Raw genomic sequence first — 19,843 nt, 5'->3', positions numbered from 1 at the left:
CCCGTGCTGTGCCGATATATATATAAAATAGAGTAGTTCCAGGTGCTACATAGAGCGGACTCCAGAAACCATTTAATGATTTTGGAGTCTGTCTCTATTGCGGCGCGGCAAAAGGAAACAGTAAACGCATTGTTTCTCTTTGAGGAACTTTGAATCTTTTCTCCCGTTTTCCCCCCTCGTAGTGCCAATATTTTAATCGTTTTTAAACTTTAATAAACTTATACCACGATCAGCCGGTCACTGAGGTGTGACCGACAGACGTGTTACAGTAAATGTCTTAAAGCGGTCTCATGAAGACATGAAGATGGGCCAGTCATTAGGGTCTGAGTAACAAGAAGAAAATCATACCTGAGATGTTGGATTTGGGTGTGGCTCCTTTCTTTTCTCAAGATGATCTCTTCACCCTGGTGGCATTCTGGTGGGAATCTTCATCTCTTTGTCCTCAGGGCCGCCTTTCGACTTCAGACATTTATGAAGGCATTCATGGCAGACAAGAAAAATGACACGCGACACAATTGTAATATACAAAGGTATAACTAACTATTTTATTTTACATTAGAGATACAATATATATTACAAAAAAAAACAATTTACAATTAATTTTTACAATAGGCTTTTCAAAGCTAACTAACCTACCCTAACTAGTGTTGAGGGAGGGGGTGGCCCCCCTCATTTACGGAGAGACAGACTATGCGTCCTCACATCATGGTGGTCGTGCAGGAAAGAGACAGAAAGATAGCAAGGGGATTATGGGAAGGGGTTTCTTTGTATCTCTACGCTCATGGACAATTTACCACCCGTCCATGCTGCAGAGTGTGTTAGAAACAGTGGCACAAGGAAATAGTGCCACATCCCTCCCTATGCTATCCGAAATTTATGAGTATTCATAAATTTCAGAAGTCCCTAATTTTCCGTGAATGGTGCGTCAACCGGCCGTCAGCAATCAATGTCTCCATGCTCTACGTTCCATCAGGAACTCAGTGAAGCAAGTTATTTTTTTCCACCAGGCTCCTGGTAGACTGGTATACTGCTTCAAATACCAGAGAGGGTAATCATCCTCGCCCTCCATCGAGGCAATGACCTCATGATTTCAGTTACTGGATTTACACTTTCTTAAGCAACCATTATAATATTTTTTAACAAAGCCGGATTTTACGTGAGTTCATCACGCCGACCTATACGTATTTGACTAAGCCGGATTGTACGTGAGTTTATCACGCCGACCTATACGTATTTGACTAAGCCGGATTCTACGTGAGTTTATCACGCCGACCTATACGTATTTCACTAAGCCGGATTCTACGTGAGTCTATCACGCCGACCTATACGTATTTCACTAAGCCGGATTGTACGTGAGTTTATCACGCCGACCTATACGTATTTCACTAAGCCGGATTCTACGTGAGTTTATCACGCCGACCTATACGTATTTGACTAAGCCGGATTCTACGTGAGTTTATCACGCCGACCTATACGTATTTCACTAAGCCGGATTCTACGTGAGTTTATCACGCCGACTTATACGTATTTCACTAAGCCGGATTCTACGTGAGTTTATCACGCCGACCTATACGTATTTCACTAAGCCGGATTCTACGTGAGTTTATCACGCCGACCTATACGTTTTTTAATTTAGTCTGCATAACATTATTTTCGTAACTGGATTTACGCTCCCTTCAGCAACCAGTATAATGTATTTTAACCAAGTCGGAGTTACGTGACCTCATCACGCCGACCTATATGTATTCCAAGTAATTACTTCAGTTACTGGACTTACGCTCTCTTCAGCAACCAGTATAATGTATTTTAGATAAGTCGGGGTTACGTGACCTCATCACGCCGACCTATATGGATTTAGTAAAACCTTGGTCTTCAGAGGTTCTAATCCAATTAATTCTGTTAGAGCAAGGAGTCTGCCGCCGAGCGACCAATAAAAACTATCCACCACGGAATATTTATTAATTATATAAAGAATTAATTAAGAAGGGCACTCAGCCTTCATGAGTTAGAATACTCAATTAGGGGGAAAAAAATTCCAAAAATAAACAATTCAGAAACCTGGTATACATTAAATCAATGAAATAGGGTGTTAACAATTTTTTTTTTTCTTAAAAAGAAAACACTTTTAAAAAAATCATTTCAGAGCACCTCGGTCACAATTAGAATTTGTTTACACAATGCAAACGCATTTCAGTTATTACATTCATAATTAACTTTTTCCCAAATTTCAGGGTACATTTAAAAAGTATGCGTATTTTTTCAAAACTTGATTTACAAAAGATCATTAAAATTTAATTCCAAAATTTAAAAATTATTTCAAGTATTTTGGTTCATCGTTAAAATCAATTTATGTTAATTAACTTCTTTCCAAAGTAATTCATTTATTATTATAAAAACCAATCTTCTCAAAAGGTCATAAACTTCGAATAGACCCATTTTTCGTAATACAATTCAAAAATTATTCCAAACATTTGGTTCATTATTAAAATTAATCTTCCGAAAAGATCATAGACAATTCATTTTGAATCAATTCACCCTTCACAATGAGATTCAGAAACATCCCAAATTTTTTCATTTCGTAATTATTATTTTTAAAATTCAGTGTACATTTAAAGTTATTTAATTGATTCTTAAAAATCATTTCTTCTTATAGGTCATTATCAAGGTCATTTCGAATTCAGAAACATTTCACGTTAATTAACTTTATTTTCCAAAGTAATTATTTTATCATTTAAAAGCAATTCTTTTCCTAAACTCACTCACAAGGATTATTTCGAATTAATAAACTCCCGCCACACCTGGGAGTCACATTAGTTAACGACCAGTTCTGTATAGTTAACAGCTCGAAAAAATTAAAGTTTCAATTAAAGAGAGATCTTTCTAGACTGAGGAAATCTTTTTTTTTCTTAATAATTAATTCAATTTTACGTATATACTCCTCAGTCAATATTTCAGGGACCCCTATCATACGGTCCAATTTCAAATAAACCTTAAATTAAAGAATTTGCTCGAATAATTCTTCCTTAAAATCATCTAGAGTTCAGGAAAATCTCTTTCGTTAGTCAAACAATATTTCCTTAGAAATTATTAAAAATTCAGAGAATATTCGAAATGTAATAGCGTAATTTTTTCTTTAAGAACAACTATGAACATTTCAGAGAACTCTTAAAAAATTAACGTAATCATGTAACAGTTGGCTTTTCCAAACACTCGAAGACTTCAAAAAAGTACTTTAAGTGCTGTTTGAATAATCGTCTCAGTTTTTATTTTTAATAAAAACCAATTGAAGACATCATTTAATGTAATTTAACGAAGCATAAATAATTTTGTTCTTTAAACTTGGTAGAAAAATTTAAAAAACTCCAAGTTAATTCGTTATTATATGCCCTCCTGCAATCAGCCATGGGGGTTTAGCTATACAATCATTAAAACGCAAGAGTAGAGAAAGAGAATGAGGGGAAAAAGAAGGGGATAGAGGCAGAGCGATGCCATTACACACCCCACCACCCTCATAAACAAAAAAAAAATCTTCGACGATTTTAAAAGTCACTCTCTCGTCCTCACAGGTAAGGGAATGAGAGAGAGATAGAGAGAAGAAGAGAGAGAGAGAGAGGCAGATAGCATTGTTCTACCATCCATTCCTCAACACCCTCGCAAACACCATGACGAGGTCATCTTCGCTTATCTTTCCAATGTGCGGCCATTGTTTTAAAAAATGAGTGACAGGTAGACATTAAACATTTCTACGAGTTTAAAACAAATAACTAAATAGAAAAACAATCTTATTTTGAACAATTTTGTAAAATACATTCTAACACAAAACTTTCATATTATCTAACCCCCATTTTTTTTTACCAGTAACATTTTTTTTTCTTTTTAAACAGACAAACATCAATAAAAGAAACATTATCAATTCAAAAAAAATGTCCCCTTATGTTTCAGCTTTAATGAACATGAAAAATAAACACATCAACTGTTCATGGAATAAAATGTAATGTAAAAGTTCTATTTTTTCAAATCTGAATCTAACACTTGCAAAGTCAAAAGAATGTTTTTAAAAAGTCCTATATTTTTATAAACCTGAAATAAAGATCAGATAAAAAATGTTAGGTATCCTTTATTTTCTTTCCTTTTTTTTTTAAATTTATTTTTCGAGCTTCGTGTTTGAAGGATTTTTTTCTTTTTTTTTTTCATGTAATAACAAGATGCATAGATATACACACATATCGATATATATCCGGAGAGAGACAGAAAGAGAGAAAGCGTGAGAGAGAAAGAGACATTGCATATTCTAGAGACACTTTTTTCTCGTCTCTGTTTTTTTTTTTTTTGTGTGTGTGGGACACATTTCTTACTTTTTTTTTCGAAGGGTTACTTTCAATACTCTTTTTTTTTTAAATCGATCCCTTGTAAACTGTTTTTTTTTTGTAGGTGCAAGACAATTTTTTGTTCAGGTTCTGAATTTTCCTTTTTTTTTTTTTGAGTGCGTTTTTTTTTTTTTTTTTTTGTGCGCGTGTGTACTGGTCTGCCATTTTTTAAAAATTTTGCCAGAAATAATAGTTTTTTCCGTTTTTAAAGACCGTGGACCATTTTTTTTTTATTCGATTCGTCTAGTGGTCGTTATTTTTGGTTGTGCCGTGGGTTTAAGGGTCGAAATTATTTCCATGCTGGGAAACAATATGTTCTGGTCATAGTGCATCATTTATACTGCGACACAGATGCGACGAGATCCGTCTGGTAATTAACCAGGGTCAATCCTGCGTCTTAAGGCAACCATTTATACCACGATCAACCGGTCACTGGGGTGTGACCGACAGACGTGTTATAGTAAATGTCTTAAAGCGGTCTCATGAAGACATGAAGATGGGCCAGTCATTAGGGTCTGAGTAACAAGAAGAAAATCATACCTGAGATGTTGGTTTTGGGTGTGGCTCCTTTCCTTTCTCAAGATGATCTCTTCACCCTGGTGGCATTCTGGTGGGAATCTTCATTTCTTTGTCCTCAGGGCCGCCTTTCGACTTAAGACATTTATGAAGGAATTCATGGCAGACACAAGAAAAATGACACGCGACACAATTGTAATATACAAAGGTATAACTAACTATTTTATTTTACATTAGAGATACAATATATATTACAAAAAAAAACAATTTACAATTAATTTTTACAATAGGCTTTTCAAAGCTAACTAACCTACCCTAACTAGTGTTGAGGGAGGGGGTGGCCCCCCTCATTTACGGAGAGACAGACTATGCGTCCTCACATCATGGTGGTCGTGCAGGAAAGAGACAGAAAGATAGCAAGGGGATTATGGGAAGGGGTTTCTTTGTATCTCTACGCTCATGGACAATTTACCACCCGTCCATGCTGCAGAGTGTGTTAGAAACAGTGGCACAAGGAAATAGTGCCACAAACTTACTTTTAGTTGTCCCCGTACTTTTGGCACATTCAATAGTTCCCCATCACTCTTTAAAGTTTCGACATAATATTATTTAGCACGCTATCGATTTTCTCCTGATGAGATGATAGCCGAAAGAGCTCTTGAGAAACTTCCGCCTATTATATATATATATATATATATATATATATATATATATATATATATATATATATATATATATATATAATGTACATGACGCTCAGTGCGTGTCAAAATAGAATGAAAATAACTAGCAACCTGCTATTCTCAATTAATCCAAAGTAGTATTGGGGTTAACCTCTATTAAATGGCCATTTCTCTATAAGTCATCCGTTTCATTTCAGAACTGTGATTTTGGGTTTATTCACGAAGAAAAATATCGACTTTTCTTAATCAACTTTAAGAAATAAGAATTTATTTACACAGCACTACATTAAATACGAGTTACAAATCAAATATATTTTCAATAAAGGTTTTGCATTCATAATTGAATATTGATATACATGGGTGTTCGTGTTTTATAAGTACACACAATCACATACTAACAGAGAAAGCATACACACACTATACATATATGTATATATATATATATATGTGTGTGTGTGTGTGTGTGTGTGTGTGTGTGTGTGTGTGTGTGTGTGTAACACTATAGGCCGGTCAATAGCATGATCCACCCGCGTGTTACGTAAATGTCCTGGAAACGGAACCAAGCTGTGACAATATGACCCGGTCACGATATTTAAGAATGTGTCTCTTAAACGTCCTTTTGTTGGAGTTGAAGAGTTAATACATACCTTAAGATTTTGAGTGTGGCTGGCTCCTTCCTTCGCTCAGGATGCTGTTGTCCAGCTGAAATCTGCATGAGATTAGAGTTCCTTTGACCGCAATCGTCTTCGGACACCGTTTCGACCTTTTAGGCAGAACAAAACAACATGTAACACAATTGTAATATATATGAGTAATCTTAACTATTGTACTTATAAACATAAATACATTACATAAGTATATTACATAAATATATTACAATAATTTACAATGTTGTAAGAAAAGAATAAAAAACAACTCATATTCAAACATTTTTTTTAATTATTAGACTAAGCTAGCTATCTAGATAGTCTATATAAGTTCGAAGAGAGGGAATGCCCTCTACTCTTATTTACGCAGTGCCAAAAATGTCTCCGTTCCCCAGTGCTGCAGGGAACGAAAAGGATAGAATTCTGTTAACAATTCAGCGTGGCCCCCTTTAAATCTGTATCGTTTCGCGTGCGGCCAAATCACTTTCCGGTTATGGCGCTGGTGAAGGAACCACGACGACCAGTGTTACTAGTAAATATTAAAAGGTTCCTCTTTATCAAGGTGTATATAAAACTACTACTACTAATAATAATAACACTAATACTACTTATATTATTTCTCTTACTACTATTATTAATACTAATAATGCTTTCTGGGCGAACGCACGATCAAATCAACAGATATGGAAGGCGAAATTCTTAAATAAATAACTAAGAAGAATAAGAAACCGCTTAGAAATTACATTTTAATATGAGTGACCTAATAAAATATATAAGCAGATTGGCAGCACTACTAGTAAAATAATCGTTCCACTTTATTAGCGAATCATAGGAAATTGTGCGCACCTCAACCAAAAGACTAAGGAACATATGATCATTCATTATGCATTATACCTAAAGGATTGTGCTGATCAACATTATGTGAATAGAAAAGACGGATAAAAATGATGTATACGTATAGAAGCTGGTGTGAATTACACAAGAAAGTATTGGCTTACATACAGCAGACCGCAGAAAGTCAAATAATCACAGCAAGGAACACTTTAAAAAGGAGTAAGTCGAACAGAAAGTATATGGACAGATGCAAGAGAAAATACTAGAAATGGAGAAATGGTAATATAAACAGCTACACAGACGATTCCTAAATAGCAAAATAGATGAGACACACAAGAAGACTTAGACATGTTTACAAGAAAAATAACATAACCAAAGAAACGTATTCGCTAATAACAGCCGCACATGAAAACTATATCAAAACAACGATAAGCAAGACACAGGAGAACAACAAAAGCAGTGTCTATATACAAAGGTATACACGATAAATTACATATGCAGACTTGCTTGGTAGGAATATAAAAATAGACAATCTGAAATATGTAACGGAATACACCGAAAGTTATGAGAACAGCTGCATCTTGAAAATAGAGACAAATAATACATGAGTAATCCGGCATAGGTGCTTAGGAGGTGAAGACCATAAAATCCCATGGGGCATAAACGTACAAACAGTAAAAAGCAACCAAGCAAAGCGAGACATTTTGAAAAACATTTATGAGAAAAAAACAGTATTGCGATATCGAAAATTTCGTCGTTTCAACATAGCTAAGTGTAATTATCGAAGAAACGGAAAAGCGAAAAATATAAACTAAACTGGCGAAAGACTTGCATGCATTATTACGAAGGTCCGCATAACACAGATAATCTTAGGTAAATAAGGAAAATCGCGTAAATTAGTGAAAAAATGTATGTGAGAAATTTCTAATGATCGAGAAAGTTGAAAAAATACAGCTGATCGCAATAAAGGAAGCGACTGAAAAGTACAGGAAAATACTAATGCGAAGACAGATATATATAAGCTACAGGCGTCAGCCGGACGCGTGGAAACTGTTACTGAAATGGAAAAGAAAGACACAAAACTTAAACTGATGAATGACTTATTACACTCTCTGTAAATAGTGCTGGCATAACTGGTACCATACTCAAAAGTAAAGAAGGGTTGACTAGAAGGGAAAGAGTAAGAAGAGAGGGAACTTAGCAAACTTTATTGAATAAATTCGAAAAGAACAAGGATGTTACAGAGCTCATTGCAACACATATTCCAGTGATTAAAATTATCATTGCCCGCGAACAATTAATATGGTGTGTTTGTTTTAATAACGCAAATGAATTGAGAGACTTTGTCAACAAAAGCGGAGGGTACTGCAAATTTGGTGTCAGATTTTACAATTATCTTTTATCCTTCATATACAAAATTTTATTGAATTTCATAATTTATTAGTTTGTTAGCCTCACCAGTAAAATGAAGTTTTTTTTTATCCCGCATACGTCCCGATCAAAAATACCTGAAAGAGTGTCGATATTATTATATATTAATACCCCCCAATATTAGTCACGATAGAATATAAACTGAAAAACACATTCAATGTGTGCATAATATGTATCGCATCATCTATGGCTGACAGTAGTAAGAGAGTCAGGTAAAAATTTCGTTTCAATCAGCAAAATTTCGAGAATTGCATGTACGTAATTGCAAACATTTTCCCATACAAAATTTTGTTTGGAGACGGATATATTTTCCAGATCCATTAAAAAAAACTCATATGAAATTAAAGGACTTTGGTTTTGATTTACGTGTGTGTAGCCTTAGTTTCTGATTTTGTGTGCACTTTTATGTACTAGGCATAGTTCACATTGCCTCACATACGGATGGGAAGTACGAACTTATGTTACAGAACGACATATAAAACAATTATGGTTCCACAAGATGCACACATGTGTAAATACTTTCTCTTCTGATATTCATAACTAGGAGCAATTAGGTAAAAGGTGGTTGTTTATTTTTTTCTATCGAAAACCAAGGTTCGTTTCTTTCATCATAATCCCCCTGACCTCTGATCACTCCTCGACTGAAATAAATGGTTCTCATCTTGGGAAAGCTCCATGTCTTTACAAGCTTCTGGGACTGATTATCACTCCTTATTTCAAATAGAACGCGTGCAACAAATCGGTTGCCAAAATTGATAGTATTTCGATACTACAAGCTTTCCAGCATGTATCTCACTGTTGATGCATTTCTCTATATGTATGAGTCAAGTACGCTGTAAAATGGAATAGGCTTGCCACATGTTGCAGGTTGACAACCGGAATCTAGTAGGCGATGCCCTTTTCTTTTCTTTGGCACACCTTTTAAACAGAAGAGACTTATCTATCCTTACCTTGCTCTATCCTTAATTTTATGGCAAATGCTCGACTGAATTACAGCCTATAGTTCACCATTGCCAAATATTCACAAATAAAAATCAACAAGCATGCACGAGTTTTCCCACTCTTACTGTGCCTAAATCGAAAAGCCAATTACATGAATAAAGCTATTTTCCAGAACTGTCCCCCCCTTGTGAAACGCTTGTTAGTTATCCGCCTATCCGGTTGAATACAATATGGTTGCCTTCTAGTTCAAAAAAATAAAGTTTCTGATGAGCATTACCAGTAAATAAACAAATTCTTTCTTATATACAGCATTAACTATTACTGCACTATTACTTACATTCACCAAGCTTTATATTTGACTGCCCTTTGTGCCTTGATAAGTCATGAAATCTTAGTAAAAAATATAAGAAACCGTGGGAGCTAGGAAAAAAGGCGATGATGACGTCCACTCTGAGTCCAACATTGGAGATCTGCTCGACATCCTATGAATTCTGTCTCGCTTCATTTAAAAAAAACAAGAACCACATAGACATAGAAAACGTTATTATCCACTCTAATTTTAGGTAACAAAATAATATAGATCACACACTATATATATATATATATATATATATATATATATATATATATATCACACTATATATATATATATATATATATATATATATATATATATATATATACTACATAACGAATTACATAAAATACACCACCCAGAATAGGAGTAATATTACTAAAATAAAAATAAGTAAGTAACTAAATATATAACAAAAGTAATGCAATATTATACACATAACTTAAAAAAATATATGTAATTAGTAATAGCCAAACTTATACAAGAGTTAACACGGTTATTCCCCTTAGGTCAGCTCATCAAGTCGTATCCCTTTACCAAAGGACTTAATTCCAAATCTATGTCCCACCCACCCCTCTACAAGAACGCAGAAACACAAATAAATAAATTAATTAATTAATTAAATCTCCTCAATATAAAATATAAGTTATTCTAAAATAAATAAAGTAATTAGATATAAAAGAAATGAACAAAAAACAATATAATTATATTAAATTAAAATACTATCAAAGGTTCCAGGCTATTTTTTGCTGCGAGACTTTACTGTTTACAACAGCACGTTAAAACCAAAGTAAAATAAATATGTGACGATTAGATCCCTCTGGAAATATTATATAATACGGAATACCACCAGACCGACTTTCCCAGGTAATCACGGTACATATATAAATATAATGTGTATATGAACTACATGAATATGTACACATGTATTCATAAGTTGTATTAATAAAACTTTCTCACCTGCTTCAGCGTATGCCTTTCCGTTACGTCTGCATTGTATCGCCTTCTACACATTCATATATATATATATATATATATATATATATATATATATATATATATATATATATATATATATATATATGAGTTTTCTTTCGGTCGTAATTTTTTCTACGTATGTGTATAAATGTTTATTGACCACTTAAAAGGATTTCCTAAAATTAAATGTTGCTTCCATATATTTTACACACTAAAATTGTGGGTTTATCGCTAAAATCATGAGTTGTTTTACTGTTTATTCACGCCACCAATCTATAATTTTTTGCAGAATATATCAATGAAATTGTCACTGTAAAAATAGCCCATGATTCCATTTGTCTTTGATTCCTAGTTGGGTAAAGACACTATAGCAAAAGACGCCTTATATCATGTCTGAAAGTTACACAATGTTCAACAAGCAAAATCGAAGATACACCGCTGTAAAACACTTAATTTCTTCAAATCCAAGTTTTGACCAAGTACCGGCCAGAAAGATCTGTCTTCAGACTTACTTGAGCAAAACGTGGTGAGACGACAACAAATATGGAAAGCAGTAATTGCAGTAAATGCAGTCAAGAGATTCAGAGTTCCAATCCATCGCGGTTACCCCTTGACGAAGGCCAAAAGAATAGTTGGCCGAAACGTCGTGAAACAACTAATAAAAAAATAGATGAGGATAATAGTCGGCAATATTTAAAAATTATGAAATAACTAGCAAGGCGTTGCTCGCGACCGTATAAGGAATATTTTCTAACATACCTGTTATTCTCAGTATAGATAATTTTTTTGTCAATGTATCATTTGTCAACTTAAACAAAAGAATATTTTACTCATCCTAGGACGGGTATTTTATGTATGAGATAATTGTACATTCCCTAGAACAGGAATTTACAGCACATATATGGGGAAAAATCCCTTGCCTAGGACGGGTAATGTACAAACCATATTTTAAATAATTTACATAATTTTCTGTTCTGCGAACTGTTCTCTATGTCAGAGGTAAGTGTTTTTGTTTTTATATCAGAATGCTATAGTGAAGAAGAACCTTATTTCTCATTTAACACTCATACTTCCGGAATATATTACATGGTGTTTGGTTTTAATGACTTTTATGCATGTCACAGGTAGGATTTTCTTTGTTTTTTCATATGAGTACTATACTGCACAAGTACCTTATTTCTGGGATAGGATAATGTACAAGTATGTAATTCTTAAGATATAGATGAAACTACTCGATACTTTGAAATACTTTTCTGTTGTGCTAACTTTTCCGTGTGTCACAGGTGAGAGTTTGTTTGGGTTTATATCAAATTTCTATAGTAACAAAGCACCTTATATAAATTTCATACTACTCGAATATATTACATGGTTTTCGGTTTTGATTACTTTCATGTACGTCGCAAGTAAATTTTCTTTGTTTTTTATACGGATACTATACGGTACAAGAACCTTATTTGTTGGTTAGGATACTGCACAAGTACCTTATTTCTTGTGAAAGATGTTGTACAAGTACCTTTTTCTAATTTATAAATGAAAGAACTCAATACTTTTATGAAATTTTCGGCTGTGCCAAATGTTTTGTACATCAGTGGTAAGAATTTGTTTTTTTTATCTGGGTGCTATAGTGAAGACGCACATTATTTTTAGATGTAACTTATACTACTCGAATATTTAACGGGATTTACAGTTTTAATAACTTATGTACGTCAGAGGTAAGATATTCTTTGTTTTTTCATGTGAGTACTATACTGCACAAGTACCTTTCTCTTGGGTAGGATACTATGCACGTATCTTATGTCTAATATAAAGATGAAACTGCTCGATGATTTTACATAAACTTTTCATATGTGTACTATACTGTCGAATTCCTTATTACTTGGATAGAATACCTTGTACACATAAACACATTAACAAAGTAAGTAAACATTGTATGTGATTTTTGGAATATGATATCTATAGACATATACAAACATATACATTACATATGATTCATAATCATCAGTTAATTAGTTTTAGAGTTGATCCAAGACACAAAAAGATGTAATCATATACGCATAATTGCAATTCATAATGGTCGGTTAATTAGTTTAGGAGTGAATTCAATACACACATATATATATAAACATACACACATCCTTAAAATTCATAATGATCGGTTAATTAGTTTAAGAGTGAATTTTATACGTAGAAATATATAAACATGCAACGTCATTAAAATTCATAATGATTAGTTAATTAGTTTTGGAGTGACTCCAATAATAGAAATACACAATCATATAGACATCCTTAAAATCTGTTCATTAGTTTAGGAGAGAATCCAATACATACAAATATATGGACATATATACATAAATAATTTAGGAGCGAATCAAATACATACAAATGTACGGACATATACACATAATTAAAATTCATAATGATCGGTTAATTAGTTTAGGAGTGAATCCAATACATATCAATATATAAACATAAACCCATAAATAAAAATTATAATGTTCGGTTAAATTGTTCAGGAATGAGTTCAATACAAAATTCCATTAGTGGATCTATTGACATGATTATTGGAATGTAACAAATAAGCCGATATATAATATATCCTATATATTTGGAATATGTCATTTTCGTTATATACAGCAAAAATAGTTTTTTTTTCTTTTTTTATATATATAAAAGTGCTCTTTTATAATTATTACGTTCCATTTGAAAGTCCAACATATCGGAATGTAACAAAAAAATAGAAAGAAAGAAATTGTGGAGATCGAACCCGCTATATTGGTTTTAGTAATCGATGATGCTACGCGTTGCACCAAAGAATCAACTGCGTTAATAATTTGGTAAATTTAATAAATGAACCTCTGTTATAGATCGTGTACATGCGCAAAAGACGCCATTGCCGCTAGCTCGTTAAGTTGTCATTTCTTTCAACTTTGAACCCCTTTTTTGAATACCCTAGCAATTGTTTTAATCAATTAAACACCCGTAATAAAATTCTGCACCCTATATGCAATCTTTTGAGCTACTACACGCCGCCAAACGACCATCCGTTTAGGAGGAGATACAATTTAAAAATAGAGACAGACACACACACGCACACACATAGTGAGATTTATATGTTAGATTATATATAAAACATTCATTAAGAAATAATCAAAAGATACGACAAGGCAAAATCAATAAAATTGTATAATATAATTTAAAATCGTCAGAATGATACAAAGGTTATCCCCAGGCAAAATATGTGTTTGTATCCCGCACTATTATATTTTTAATTACCATATTTGAATAATTATAAATATATTTATTTTCTAGAGAATTTATTAAGTGAATCTGTCAGCAAAAACCTTGCTGACCGACAGTGATATTCTATATATATATTGTGATGTTGTGTTCTCTTGGTGCTTAATGCAAATATATGTTTTTCGACCTTCTTTTCTGCTTTTGTGGAGAGAAATTCAATACGGATCTTTCAAACGATGAATCTGTTTCACATGAGCAACCAACGGATAAAACAGGTGCGACTCACGCCAGTAACAATAAATGATCAATAAAATAAAATACAATAAAATAAAACATTTAAATAAGAAATGATTGGAGTTGTTAATAGATATTCAATTTTTGTGAATGTTACACAAAGGCAAAGTTTCATAACAAAAATTAAATACTGTTATTTAAATCGAATTTCTGTATATAAAATATGTCATGAAATTTAACGTTATCCTCTAATTAATAATAATAATAAACCTTAACAAGAATAAAATGATGATGATGATGATGACAAAAAGTAACAGAAAATGACAAAGAAAACAATCATGACAGCAGTTCAACGAGCGTTTATCTCAGATGCGATTAATTCACCTGCATGTTCCACGTCCGCGGGTAACAAGAATGTACACGGCCGCCACCCAGTTGCTACTTTGGTGGTTTCAGACGCAAGGCGTGATGCGCACGTGCGAGATCATTAACTTCTCAAAGCAGCTAATATTCTTTTATTTTTCAAATACCCAACAATTTAATTATTGAAGAATACATTTTCGCGCCTCCTAACACCGGTCGTTAAAACTGCAAGATCAAAGAACGTGTACTTAGGTGTTGTTTTGGGAATATCACGTCAGTGGACAACGAATCATTTCGTTGATATCGTGGGTGGTCCATTGTTAAAAAACAATTAATAAATACAAAGAGGGATGCCTTCGAAATATGATTATTTACTAATTAAGCGGTTTCATACAGGACATAAACAGTGACAATGAAAACTGGTGTAAACTTGTGTCGAGAAAAATATGTAACATTATAGCAATTATGACCTAAATCGTTGTAAATTAATTTGCGTTACCAATGTTTAAACATTAATTCATGGCAAGCTACTAAAGATATTTTAATGACTATATATATATATATATATATATATATATATATATATATATATACATATACATACATATGTATATATATGTATATATATGCATATATATGTATATATATGTATATGTATATATATGTATATATACATACCTATTTATATGTATATATATACACATATATATTTTAAAGGGATTAGACAAATTGTCTAAAGAGCAGAGTATATTTTAAAGTATTATTAAATTCATTAATACAATTCAAATGAAAGAAAAGAAAACAGTGCTCGTTGTAATGTAGATGTATAATAAGCTCCATAGGCATATATATATCCTAGTTCTATTTTACTATTGAGTAAGATGATTTATAATTTGTAGTAAATTAAAAATTAAAAGTCGGTTTCACAAGGAAGAACAAAAAAAATCAATAAATTGTACAATCGTTTCGGAAAGGACGTTTTTACTGAGATAGGCAATAATCTTAGACAATAATTTTATCATTTATTTTTTTTATACAATTATACATCTGCCTTACTTTAAAAAAATGCTAGTTTTATTTTTGGGGTCTTTAAAAAACACCCAATATTGTTGCTCATGATGGACTTCGTTTCAAAAAATTAAATGATAAAATTATTGTCCAATACTTACTGTCTATCTCAATAAAAACGTCGATTCGGAAATGATCATACAATTTATTGATTTTGTGTGTTCTTCCTTGTGAAACCAACTTTTAATTTGTAATTTTAATTCCAAATTATCAATCATCTCTCTCTCTCTCTCTCTCTCTATATATATATATATATATATATATATATATATATCGATTATCTGATAAAAGTTCCTTTATGTGTTTCTCTGAGTTCCTTCCCCATAGGTTCCAAAATTATTGAGGCATTCCTTTGCAAATTTTACATAAAAGTAACTGATTAGTAAGTAAGTAATCAACCATCTCAACAAAAATAACCTTCTTAGTGACACTCAATATGGTTTCCGTTCTGCTAGATCTACAGCAGATGCGCTTACAGTTATATTGCATAGGATTAGCAAATCTCTCGACGGTGGCAATCTTTCTAGGGCAATTGCTCTTGACATATCTAAAGCCTTTGATAGGGTATGGCATAAAGGTTTACTTCATAAGATCGCTAGCTATGGTATAGCTGGAAAAGCTTTCTCAATTATTAAATCATTTCTTTCTGATAGGTTCATAAGAGTAGTAGTTGAGGGGCAAAAATCAGAAGCTCACAGTATTAATGCCGGTGTCCCTCAGGGGTTCATCCTGGGCCCAACTCTTTTCCTGATCTACATTAATGATCTTCCAAATCACATCCTTACATCATTTGTAGACATTTATGCTGACGACACTACCATTTATGGTAGCACATCTAAGACAGTAAACGACCAAGTTCTCTCCAATTCTCTTTCCTCTGATCTTGATCACGTAGTACAATGGGGAAAGGAGTGGCTGGTTACTTTTAATGCATCTAAAACCAAGCTTCTCTCTTTACATCATCAACATTCTAATCCACATTTGGCATCAATTGAAATGAATGGCTCTCGTCTTTAGGAGGCCTCAAGTTTTGACAAGCTTCTGGTCTTGACCATTACTCCTGATCTTAAATGGAACACGTACATCAAATCTGTTGCCAAGGCCGCTGGAAAAATTGTGGGATCTTTCTATCGATCCGGTAAATATCTCACTGCTGATGCTATTCTCTATCTATATAAGAGCCAAGTACGTCCAAGGATGGAATACTGTTGCCACATCTGGGCAGGAGCTGCTAGAAAGGACTTGTCCTGCCTTGATAGAGTTCAAAATAGACTTCGTAGCCTCGTAGGAGATGTCGTTTTCTCCTCCTTGCAACCTCTATCTCACAGAAGAGATGTTGCGAGTTTGTCTCTGATGTATCGTTATTTTCATGGAAAGTGTTCGACTGAGCTTCAATCTATGGTCCCCCTCGCCAAACTTTCACAAGAAACACTCGTCTAGCTGTAAACACTATCAATAATTCCCCCCACCCTTTACTGTGCCTAAACCTAAATGTAGATTCCATGAACAAAGCTTCTTTCTTAGAACTGCACGCCTGTGGAATTGTCTTCCGTTTTCTTGCTTTCCGGCTGACTACAATATGGTTGTGTTCAAGTCTAAAGTAAATAAGTTCTTGATGAGCCGTTCCATATAAGTTATCAAATTTACCAAATTTTCATTACTAATGATTACTATATTGTCCAATTTCTACTGTACACTCTTTAACCCTTATCCTTCAGTGGCCTCTGGGCCTTGATAATGTAATGATGCCTATGTAAAAAAAAAACTTATCTGGCTGTGTGTTTGTATTTTTCTAACAAAATTCATCCCATAAGTAAAAACAAAATCGAAAAAAACCCGAATCAAAACGAATATTCTTTACATGGGAAAAATTACGTTACACCGGCCAAGGAAGAAGTAACTTCTCATTAATGTCTGTTTTTTTAATATGCAAACGAAGAAATGATTTCCGGGCAATTAAATATTACCTCTATGTTGTCGTAAATTAAACTCATTAAGAAAAATGAAACAAAATAAAATTGTCAGGTGCACTCGGGCTTGAACAGGGGATTATCGATCTGTAGACGAATGCTCTACAATTAAGTTATATCACCAGAGGTTTCTAAATCTGTGTAAGAAGAAATGGTTTGCTAAAAGTGTGTTTCTCCTTTGACCGGTGTAACGTAAAATATTCCTTTGTAAAACAATCTTTATCTATAAGAGAAAAAAGCTATTTTCAAGATCAGATTTTTTCGATTTTCTGAAATTATCGACTTAATTTCTGTACAAACCACATCTAAAAACACTGCCAGATATAAATTAGCTTTGCCTGAAATCTGCAGAGCGTAGGATCAACTGTTTCGTAACCTATATGGAAGGACCTCACATACACACTAAGTGACTTTTAAATAAGAGTAGAGGTAAGAATACGTAATTAGTTTCAACAAAAAATAATCAATCAAATTATTAAACAATCGTAAATGTTGAAGGGTTTAAATATTTATGTTATATATTTTCTAGTTCGTAGGAATTTAACTTCAGATGTAAACATATGTGATCTGATTAAAGACACTTATTTTTATCGGAACAATTTTGCAAAATTTAAATTCAATAAAAAATATAACTTACACTTATAATATATCACACTATCTTTCGGTTTAACTGATATATTTCCTCACAGCTGCGGTGCGTTTCTGAATTAGTTTATTTTTTAATGATTTCGAAATGTGTTTTTCATTTTGATAAAGAATGAATAGTAAGAAAATTAGATGTTGTATTAATTGGTCCGATTGTTTCCCCTAACAAACATTCGACGAGATACCGTCGACGGTCTCATTTATCAAACTATTTTGCCCGAATTAAATAAAGATTACCTTTATAAAAATCTAACCTACCCACAACAAGAAAGGCGCCAGACATCCGCCTAGAATAGAGGAATGAACACATTCTTTACCTTCTTTGCGTATATTACATTAAAAGTGATTTGTTGAAATCGTCGCGGGAAGCGTTCGAATAGACATATTTTTTAATGTTATTTATTCGCATACATATATATAAGAACCCGCGAAGAAAATTTGAGCAGTCGTAACTATTTTCGTTCACACACACATACACTCACATACATACACACACGCAATTTGTCTGACAAAGGAATATTCTTTTCATTCTATTGACTCCCGCGTATATATCCGGCACAGTTAAACACACTTAATCAACCGAGAACCGCGTCGGTCTATATAAACGCATATAAGATATTAACGGATATATACTCGAGAGTCAAATCAATGAAAAGAATATGCTGTTGTCTCAGTCCTTATTAATATAAAGTCTGAATTTCAAAAGTAAAAATAATAACGGATTTGGGTACCATCAGCTAGAATCTAAACCGAAACAGTAGCATTCAAAACTGGCGGCGTTACCACTGTACTAACGTTACACGCATAAACTGGTTTAAAATGCAGAATAAACTAAATTGAATGTATAAAATGTATGATATTTTTTTTTCTAATTTTAAAACAATTTTCACTTCATTATTACTATTTTAACCGCTTAAAGACCTATAAATAAGCGGTCTATAAAAAATCACATTATTTGAGGCCCCTGATACTACTCTGCGATTTTTATGTTCGGAGGTGATAGAGTTTCAAAATATCGAGACGGACAGACAGGAAGACATATAACTTTTGATACATAAGATTTAGTAAGGAACCACGGAAATATAACGCCATCAATTTTATTTCATTAAATTTTTATTTTCAATTTGGGTGATCGAAACAGTCTTTTGTTAAATAGGCGACGTGTTTGTAGATGCATTTCAATTTGTATTTGCTGTTTCACCATAAAATAGATATATTGCCAATTTGAATATAAGAAGAAATGATATATGACAAAGTTTTACTAGAAGTATTCTTAGAGTAATTAAGGAACGAGATATTGGTCTTCATTATATTAAAACTTCAGCATAATAGTTCACTAAAGGAAGGAGAAGATGAGGAAAGTGGTCTAAAGTATAACACTCCAAGGGAGGAAACCATCGTTGTAGAAGTTTTCTCGACATTTACAGGCGTCCAAATTTATGGGGTCTGGATTTGCTGCTTGGTATTTGCGTCGGATTTGTACATTTAACTTGAATAAGTGTAATAATTTCAGCAAACCACATTCTAATCAAGACTTACAAACCAAGAATTATGGGGCATGCCTACGGTAGGA

General features: G+C 33.1%; 1 long non-coding RNA gene across 1 annotated transcript; it reads right to left on the bottom strand.

The window, feature by feature from the left end:
* Positions 1–515: 515 nt before the first annotated feature.
* Positions 516–3,510, bottom strand: LOC145288076 (uncharacterized). Its single transcript, XR_013869255.1, has 2 exons — positions 1,845–3,510; positions 516–1,736 (listed from the first exon to the last, which is right to left on the bottom strand). It is a non-coding gene; the product is annotated as an uncharacterized LOC145288076 (long non-coding RNA).
* Between the last annotated feature and the right edge of the window lie 16,333 nt (positions 3,511–19,843).

The sequence above is a fragment of the Euprymna scolopes genome, chromosome 11, assembly GCF_053919585.1.
Source record: "Euprymna scolopes isolate OS-2025 chromosome 11, ASM5391958v1, whole genome shotgun sequence".
NCBI classification, from domain to species: Eukaryota; Metazoa; Mollusca; class Cephalopoda; order Sepiida; family Sepiolidae; genus Euprymna; species Euprymna scolopes.
This window is presented reverse-complemented; position numbering and strand designations above follow the sequence as displayed.